At 34.6% G+C, this 10,446-nt stretch overlaps 1 pseudogene; it reads left to right on the top strand.

Moving 5' to 3' along the window:
- The window catches only part of LOC119585391, a 9,709-nt pseudogene extending 2,379 nt beyond the window's left edge, over positions 1–7,330 (top strand).
- Positions 7,331–10,446: the final 3,116 nt, after the last annotated feature.

Here is a 10,446-nt window from a genome sequence, read left to right as displayed (position 1 = left end):
ATTTTTTTAAGTGCTTTATTTCTGTTATTTTATCTCTTAGATCCGTGGCTTGGGATTGTTTGCCCGTGAAGCAGCTTCAGCAGATGGAGGCCAGGCAGCTTCTTCAGACCGATCTGTGGTCACAGGAGCCTTGGAGCCCTCTGTTTGTGACCCGGGAAAAAACGCCCCTAATGACGGGCCCAACGAATTCCTTGTCTTCTCAGACGGAGAGCTAGATGACTCAGCACTTCATACCCCCAAGAAGAGTAAATCGGATGAACCATCTGAACCTCCAGCTCCCATCCCAGATTTGCCCAGAGTTTCAGAAGACATGGTGAGTGTTATACTTAGCCACAGAGGAGTCAGTTTGTAGACCTTATGACCTTACCTGATATCACCTTTCCTATAATTGGCTGGAATTAATATCATTAAAATGTTTGCAAATTATTTTACAGTATATACTGACTGGTTATTTTCTTTTATTTCAGCTTGATTTAGGTGGTGGTGTAACAATAAATGCAAGTGACTACTTTAAATTCAGACGTACTAATGCAAACCGATATATCAACGACCTCCTGAGATATTTCTTTCCATTGGAAGTGTTAGCCTCATCGTCTCTTACTGGTGGAGAGTGTTTTGCAAATAAAGACAAAGGCCCATCGAATAAGAATCAGCTAGACCCATGCATCATTCGGGTCATCACACGTAAGCATTTCTTTCGTTAGAAAGAATAATTTTGATATTTAATATTTTAAAATTTTCGGCAGATCAGTATGTCAGTTACGATTTTCTATATGGACTGTTATTTCAGATGATGCAATCCGGAATTTCCCCAACATTGATGAAAAGCAAGTGAGGAATGCGATTCGTCGCAAATTGAACACTGAGTCCAGGATCTTTCGCAGTCAAGAGAAATTTGGTGGGCCTGGAAAAAGAAAATGGGGCTCAGCGACGTAGAAGTCGCTTCTAGAGTCCCCCAGAGCACTGGTTTTCCATAGAGAGGTCAGACCGAGAGAAGGACAAGGTCCTGCTAGGGTTTCCCCCCCAAATGTTACTGTTAAAAAGGGCACCGTCCAAGGAAGCTCGTCGATCCTCATACTCATCCCAGGAGGACAGATTCAGCAAGGGTCGGAAAAAGATGGGGAAAGAGAGATGGAGAACCATCTTATTTCAACAGGCAGGAAAAATCCACACCAAGAGTTAGTGACCAGCACCAGCCCTCAAACAACTCTGCCACCCCGACCCCCGTTGCTACCCCAAGCCCTTTCCCTCTTCATCCTTTCACCTGTGACCACAGTGACAAGACCTTTAAGCTTTGTCATGAGAACCTGGTAAAGGCAGAGCTGCCCAGCACTGCCCAGTACTTGCCTCAGGAGTATTCATACCCTGCAGTGATGCCACCTCATGTCAGTCAGGCCTATTTACCACACCACATGGCTGCTGCTGATCCAACATATATGCGAAGATTGGAAATGACTCAGGGGGCTCCAACATCCTGCTGCACTCTCTATACGTATCCACACACAACCTTACCAACCTCTGAGTCTATGGAACCTAGCCTTCACAGTAATATTATTTGATATAGTGCAGCATCCAGTGCAAAAGTAGATGTAAACTTGCTTTGTGGAACAGAGTCCTATGTAATTTTTTTCCTGTTTCTTTTCTCAGTTATTTCTATATCAGTGCATTGCATTGTTAGGAAAATGATCTGATAATTCAAAAATATTTTTATTACTACTATTACTACCACCATTGCTTTTTCTTTTTTCTTTTTTATTCTTTTTATTTTTTTTTGAAGTATTCTAAAAAAAAAATTTAAATAAAGAGGATAGGAAATCTTAGGTTTAGTGTGTGAAAGGACCAGAGTATAAGAAAATAAAGGTTTTGCATACATACATACCCATACCATACATAGATACATATGCAAATGTACAGATACATGCAATAATATTACATATGAAGACATGCATACATACATGTATACATGCATACATGTGTTTTTATTATTATTATCATTATTATTTTTATTATATATATATATATATATTTTAATATATATATATAAAATTATATATATATATATATATAATATATATTTATATATCAATATATTATAAATATCTTAATATTCAAAGAAAAAATTAATATTATATTAATATATATTATTGTATTAATATTATATATATTTTTAAATATATAATATATATTTTATTATAATATAAAACCCACACCACACAAAACACACACACACACCCACACACACACACAACACCACCACACACACACCCCACACACACCACACAAACACACACATACACAAAATACACATACACACCACCACAACACACAACAAAAACCCCCACACACACACACCACAACACCCACCACACACAACCACACACACCCCACCCAAAAACATATGTGTGTGTTTGGTGGTGTGTGTTGTGTGTGGTGGTTTTTTGTGTGCATAATTAAAACACACACATAATATAAAATTAATACATTTATAATATAAAATTTATTAATATATTTAAAAATAATAAATATATTGGGAAATTTAAAATTAATTTAAAATAATCTAATTTTTAAACCATAAATTTAAAACTTTTTAAAATAACAAAAAAAAAAATTTAATTTAATATAAAATATACAAAAACACACAACACACACACAACACCACATACACACAATTAAAAACACATTACTACACATACAAACATAACAAAACAACACACCCAAAACTAAAAACACCCATTACAAAAACCCAAACAACACATAACTACACAACCACACACACAACACACACAACACACACAACACACACACACACACACACACACACACACACAACACACACCACACACACAAAACACACAACACAAAGTGTGGGGTGTGGGGTGTTGTTGTGGTGGTGTGTGTGTGGGGTTTGGGGTGTGTGTGTGTGGTGTGTGCAATATACCATACAAAAACACAAAAAATATAATAAATTTAAATTAAAGAAAAATATAAATATTTTAATAGATTATATATTATATATATATATATATATATTAAAAATTTTAATATATATAATATTATAATATAATTATATATTATATATTAACATATAAATTATATAATATTATAATATAATATATATTATATTTTTTATTATATATAATATTATTATATTATATTTATATAATATATATTATATATTATATTTAATATTATTATAATATATATATATAATATATAAAATATATATATTATATATATAATATATAATTATATATATATAAAAAAGATATAATATATAGATAATATATATAAAATAATTATAGATTTTATAAAATTTTATATTATATATATTTTATTATTATAATATGAAAATTAGATATAGAATATATATATAAATATATATATAAGGAAATATAGATATATATATATGATATATATAGATATATAAAATATATAGATATATATATAGATATTTATATTTTATATATAATATATATTATAATATATATAATTTTATATATATATATAATAAAATATAATAATATATATATATATATTATATATATATATATAATATATATATATATATATAATATATATATATATATATTATATATATAAAAGAATGTATGTTTAGTATATATGTAGTAAAAAATGTGCACACATCTTTTTTACAGTTTCAGAATACTATATTTACCATTTTTAATTTTTAATTCATCGATGAAATATAAATCTCTTTTAGCCTGCAGTCAAAATTAATTTGAGGGTGTTATGGAATTAAGCAAATCATAAGTGCAGCATATGCTTGATTGAGGATTATGAACATCTCTGATACACTTCCTTAATCAACAACCATGTGTTAAAATATCTGAAATGGATGACCAGGTGAAGCAAAAGGAGTAGCAACAGCATATATGGAGTAATATGTGTTGCATGGATTAATATAGATCAGTTTCAGAAACTTATTTCATTTCCTCTTTTTCCAGAAGTATTAATAGTCATTTGTTTTTCTGGTTTTCTATTTTTTCTATCTTTCTTTCTATATACATATTTATAATATTAGTTTTGGAGGGAATTATATGTGTAATGTAGGTTATCTTTTTTTGCCTGATAGAGAGAGGTGCCTAGCCAAAGGTGTTACCATGGTCAGTTCAGGTAACTGTTTGGTGTTTGTACCCAGTATTTTCTGTTTAATTTTTGAAGTGTCTAATTTGGTGCTGTGGCAAGTCTCTCAGTTGGTAGATGATTACTCTAAAAAAAATTGTAAGTTCAAGATGTATATATAGATCCTTGGAAGGAATTTAAGGTCTAACAGTAAAGCTACCATTAACCAGGCTTTTCATTGAGAGAATTTTTTTTTTTTTTTTTTTTTTTTTTTTTCCCAAAAAGGGTTTAGTCATATGCCATACTGTGTGCATTGGTAAGCTCCAGCTTCTATTGAATTCATTGGATTTAGAATATAGAGGAGACTCAACTATTTTGAAGACAAAATGGTAATAAGATTTGTTTTCACAGAGGCATTGTTGATTACAGAGACTAATAAGTTTTGACAATCTTTTTAAGTACTTTGCTCATGTTTAGATATCTGAAATATTTTCAAGGATTTAACTAGTATTGGAAGGAAATATGTATAGTATTGGTTATGGATATTTTTGAACTTTGAATTGTCTTCATCTTTTATATATATTCATCAGTACTTATTTTAGTTATGGAAGCATAGCATTCACTCATTCCTAATGTTGTATTATGTAAATGAAATGTTCTGTCTTATTATTATCATTATTGTTATTAATAATATTGTTTTTATTATTACTACTATTATTTTTTCATATATTTTATTTAATTGTATTTATTTTCTTTATTACTTTTGTTTTTTTTCAAGATAATTCAGTAATCCAGTGTAATCATTGTTCCTATGACTAAACCATACACAAGATGGAAAATGCTTTTTAGTTATAATTTTTTTTTTCCTTTCTTTTTAAAAATATAGCTCTTTTTTGTTGTTATTATAAGGTTTAATTTATAGCACATTCTAAAGTCTGTTGAAGTTTAAGGTGTGACATGTGTGTTTTAATATGTGACCTTGTCTGTGTTGACTAATGCATGTTGGAAAAAAATTGGGCTCAAGTGTGAAAGTATAGACAAAAGCTAATGATATTTCTGAACTTAGAAAATGTGGTGATTTATTGGCAGACAAACTTTTTCAGTTTAAAAACAGAAAATCAAATGCAGAAATTGTTTCCTAATTATGTATTTTGATTAGATGAAATTTAAAAGTAAACCAAAATACAGACAAGTGTTGCTGGGGGCAGGCAGGCTTCTTCTTTTTTTTTTTTTTTTTTTTTTTTTTTTGTGGAAATAGCATTATCTTCTTGTACTAAATAATAAAAAAAGAGTGAACGGGAGCAAACTTTTTTATAAGTAGTCATGTATATAAATGTATTAATTATAGATGTTAGACAGTTGGAAATTAATTTGGCCTGTGATTTTGAAATTACCCCTTTTTATGGTATGGCTGATGGGATTTCAATTTATTATTTTGGTAACCTGTAATGTAGTTTGGTTTAGGTATGCCAATATTAGATATATATTTTCTACATTATTAACAAATATTTCCAAAGTTATTTGGAGTTTGAATTAAGTTAAGTTTTTTTTTATTATTATTACCAGCGCGCGCGCACACACACACACACACACACACACACACACACACACACACACACACACACACACACACACACCAACACACACCACACACACCACACCCTCTCTCTCTCTCTCTCTCTCTCTCTCTCCTCTCACACTACACACACACCACACACACACACACACACACACACACACACACACACACACACACACACACACCACACACACACTCACACTCTCACTCTCACTCTCACTCTCACTCTCACTCTCACTCTCACTCACACTCACACTCACACTCACACTCACACTCACACTCACACTACACTCACACTCACTCTCACTCTCATTCTCTTGCTCTCTCTCTCTTTTCCTTTTGGTCTCTCTCTCTTTCTCTTGCCCTCTCTCTTTCTTTCTCTTGCCCTCTCTCTTTTTCTTTCTCTTGCCCTCTCTCTTTTTCTTTCTCTTGCCCTCTCTCTTTTTCTTTCTCATACCCTCTCTCTTTTTCTTTCTCTTTCTCTTGCTCTCTCTTTCTCCTTCTCTCTCTCTCTCCTTCTCTCTCTCTCTCTCTCTCTCTCTCTCTCTCTCCCCTCTCTTCTCTTCTCTTTTCCTCTCTCTCTCTCTTCTCTCTCTCAGCTACACATGCAGTTTTATTATTGCCCAGTATTTTAAGTTTTTAAACTTCACTGATTTGTATTTATTCAGCAGTTTTTTTTTTCTCTCTCAGCTGGGAGGGAGAAGTGGAGTGGAATGGTATTTATTTTATATTTACCATATATTATTGTAGTAATATAGATGTTACTACTTATTATTATAAACAAAGAAAGGGTCTGTGGTAGTGTGCTGGTATTGAATGTTGGATTTTTTTCTTTCTGCAGATTAGGTATATAAACTAAATTCAGAACTTTCATGGTGGAAATGCAATGAACATTGGGTAAAGCATTAACAATCTGATGACAGTAACATTGATTTGAGGTAGGTCACCATTTTGTAGTGTTGTGAGGTGAAGATACTGAAACTTTGACTTATGCAAGGCAACTCACAGATTTTCTTGTGATCATATTTCCCCTCATAAATCTTGCTGTGCTTGAATAATTAGTGGGAATTCAGACCATATCAGTCAGGTACTAGACAAAGTAAAATTTGTAGAATTTGTAGCTTGAATTATTGCCAGGTGGGCTAAATCATGGAATATTGGGTGCAAGTTTATTGGCTTTTCATTATTTTTGTAAATGTGATAAAAAATAAGGATCATAATGCATTGTTACTTTAAAGCCAATAATAGATTATTCCTTTTTTACCAGTGTTGGTTATGATTTTTTTTTCTTAGTTCATATTACATTTTCTTAATAGTTTTAGATAGTACTATGGGTGCATTATTGTCAGCACTAATGGCTAGGTGTTGTAAATCCACACCCTTTGAAAGTTGTGATGCTTGTGGGGAAAATGAGTCCATTTAGAGAAAGGTATTCAGTGCTGTTAGTGGAATGAGTGCAGTGTGTGCATTTAGATCCATCTGATCAGCATGTTTGCAAGGTTTTTCAAGGTAGAAGTTTCTTATGCAATCTTTGTACAGTACATAATGATGGTTCACATCTTTATTCCTTTATCCAGGCACACTTTTAGTGCTAGTCACATATTAGTAACAAGTGAAGACAAATTTGAGATAAGTGTGTCAAAGAAGTCTTATGAAAAGAAGACATAGGTAAAATTAAATTCTCATCTTCTGTATATACATATAAGGTTATGCCAGGGGTACCCTAAGCTTTTCCCCAGGATTTCTTCAAGCCTTATACCCTATGGATCATACATACTATGTATGCAGATGTTTATTAAGTTTTAAACTTTTTTCTGCTCGTGAACCTGTCAGTCTGAACTATCATTATCAGGACATTAGTAGTGGCCAATTGATTTTCATGTAATCTAGATGTCAAATATAATCCTTATTATTGTCTTAGTGTTTGTGTGCTGAATAATAGTGAGAAGAGCCTGCTTGTTTTTAATTTTCCTTTTCAATTAACTACTACTAGTGATAAAGTTTTATCACATGTTGAAATGATTATATATTGTGAAGGTAAATAGTAGTGTGTAAATTCCAATGCCTCATTTATAATTTGCTAGAAAATAGAATTAAAGTTCAAAAACATGTAAAAAAAACTTTTATATTGAGATGGTACTTTTTTTTTTCTGTTAAGCCTTTGCATTATTAAAGAAACCCAACACCTCTTTCTTACATAAAGCTTTAACAAATTGTGAATTCTCTTATACAATATTAGTCCAAAGTTGTTATGTTGTGTGTTTATAAGGAGAATGACAGGTTTGGTTAATGGTTAATGGTTAAAAGCAAGAGAAATGTGCTAGACATCTAAGGTCATGTAGCAATATAGTTAATGTTAGGGGAGGGTGGTTGAGTTAGTGATTAGTTGTCTATGCTGGGCAAAGGAATTGGTGAGTGAAAGGGTTAGGGGAGGGTGTGGTAAGGAGTTAGATTAGATGAAGGATTGTATGCTTTGAGGAAAGAGAATAGGTTTTTGAAGCAGGAAAGTGTGGGATTCTGTAAGGAGTCTGGATAGGTTGGTGAAGGTCGGTGAAGGGAGGATAGGTGGGGGAAAGCAGAGGTACTGGGTTGTTTCAAAACGTGGGCACGACATAGGATGTGTGGGGATTGAAAGGGGAACTTACATAAGGAACATAAGGGTGATCAATTGTGACCATCAGATAGGATTGTGTTAGTAAAACGGGCGTGGCCAATGCGTAATCGGGGCGAGAGCGGTCTCCCAACGTCCGTTCCGATGAAACAATAATGAAGAGTTGACCAGGAGGAGATTGAGAGTTTACAGAATGTAATTTATTAGTGCGGAGGCTTGCCAAAAAGATGCCATCGATTATACAAGAGGTCTTAAAGTGTGGGTAATTAATCCGTGGCTGGGATACAGGTGAGACGCGTGGGTTGGTTAATGATGTTGGACATGAGGCGTGGCGAATGCTAGTGGTATCCTGCTGTTCATTGCCGGGGATTCCAACATGGCGGGCACCCAGCAAATTTGATTTTTATGGCGTGTGGACAGGTAAACCACCAGTTCTGATCTTACACAAAAGGGGGTTGTGGTGTGTATTGATTTTATGCAGAAGTTTAATGATACGGAGTCTGTAAAAATTGTACAAAGAGGAAGAAAAGCGTGAGTATATGTGTTTAATAGAGCAAAAAGGAGTGCCTACAGTTCTGTAGTAAGGACACTGGATTCAGGAGGAAGGGAGTATTTGAAAGTACGAGTTGGGAAGATTACTGCAAAACCAGCACCGGAGGTGGATTTGGAGCACAGTATATACAATAATACTAGATAATGATGGAGACATGGTAAAGGAATGTGTGAGAAGGACAGTAGGGGTGATATTTTGATTTTGGTGTCGGGAAAACGAGAGCAATATGGGGGTGAGGTATAAGCCATGAGGGACGGAATGGACAGAGAACGGGAGAGGTTGGAGATGGGGGTCAAGGGGAATGGGATAGGAGGGTACCATGCGAGTGGGAACGGAGTAAGGTAATCGTGGAGATGAAGCTAAGGTAAGCAAGGTAGGGTTGTGGGATAGTTTAGATGAGAGAAAATTGGTGGAATCGAACTGCATCGGAGAGAGAGAAGGGCACGACGTCGAGATAAAAAGAGGATGGTATGCCTGATTTCATTGTACAGGCTCTCACGGGGGAGGAGCCGAAAGCGCCTAGTGCTAGCGAAGACCACAGTGATGGGAGTTGTATCTAAGATAGGCCAGGAGAGAAGTTTGAGGCAGTAGGAGTAGATATGCATCCATAATCAAGAGTGAAGGATCAAGTAACATGAAGATGAAGGAGAGTTTTGCGATCTGAGCCCCATGATATATGGGATACAGTTTTTAAGATTCGAAGACGGCGGAGAGCTTTTTCTTTAATGTGTAGATATGTCCGCCAGGACAGTTTGGAGTCAAAATGACACCTAGATTTGCAGAGGAACGGCATTGGCGTGGAGTGCCATATAAAAAACGAAGAGTGGGGTAGGGGACCTACACGTATGCGGGGAGAGAAAAAAATGGAGAACAGATTTAGAGTAGAAAGCCGAAACCATGGTTTGTGGCCCAGAAGATACTGATGAGATTGCAGATTGAGAAATTGGTAGAGATTGGTATGGATGTGTCAGAGGCATAAGATGATTTAATTCATCACATATAGTGATGACCGGCTCCTGGTGTAAACTGAGACAATTCATTACACAAGAAGGAATAAAAGTGGTTACTGAGCACACTGCCTTGTTGGGACACCTTCGATTTGGGGAAAGAAAGATGATGTGGCAGAGTCGATTTTGACCTGGAAAGTGCGTTGTGAGAGGAAGGACCTTTATGAGACCCCCATGTTTCCACGTATGACTATAGAGGACAGTTGTTGGAGAATTATGGTACCGTGCCATGTCGTATATATGCTTTTTCAGATAAAAAAAATAGCTAGTATGGATTCATGCGTGCAAATGCAGATGTAATATATGTCCAAAATGAGCCAGGGGGTCAGTGTGCTGGCACGGCGAAAACCGAATGGGAGGACCTAAGAGATTGTGAGATTCAAGATACCACATTAAGCGGAAGTTGTCACCCATTCGCTCTAAATAGATTTGCACAAGCATCTAGTTAGTGCGATGGGGGCATAGTCTTGAGGAAGGGTCCCGATTTATTGGGTTTTCAGGACACTATGTGAAGATAAGAGCTTTCTCGCCATTTAGAAGGGAATTTCCAATATGTCCCATATGTGGTTGTAATTTTTTTAATAGGACATATACATAAGGAGGAAGATGGGGA

Source organism: Penaeus monodon, chromosome 3 (assembly GCF_015228065.2).
Source record: "Penaeus monodon isolate SGIC_2016 chromosome 3, NSTDA_Pmon_1, whole genome shotgun sequence".
NCBI classification, from domain to species: domain Eukaryota; kingdom Metazoa; phylum Arthropoda; class Malacostraca; order Decapoda; family Penaeidae; genus Penaeus; species Penaeus monodon.
Note: the sequence above shows the minus strand (reverse complement) of the source record. Positions and strands in the feature narration are given on the sequence as shown.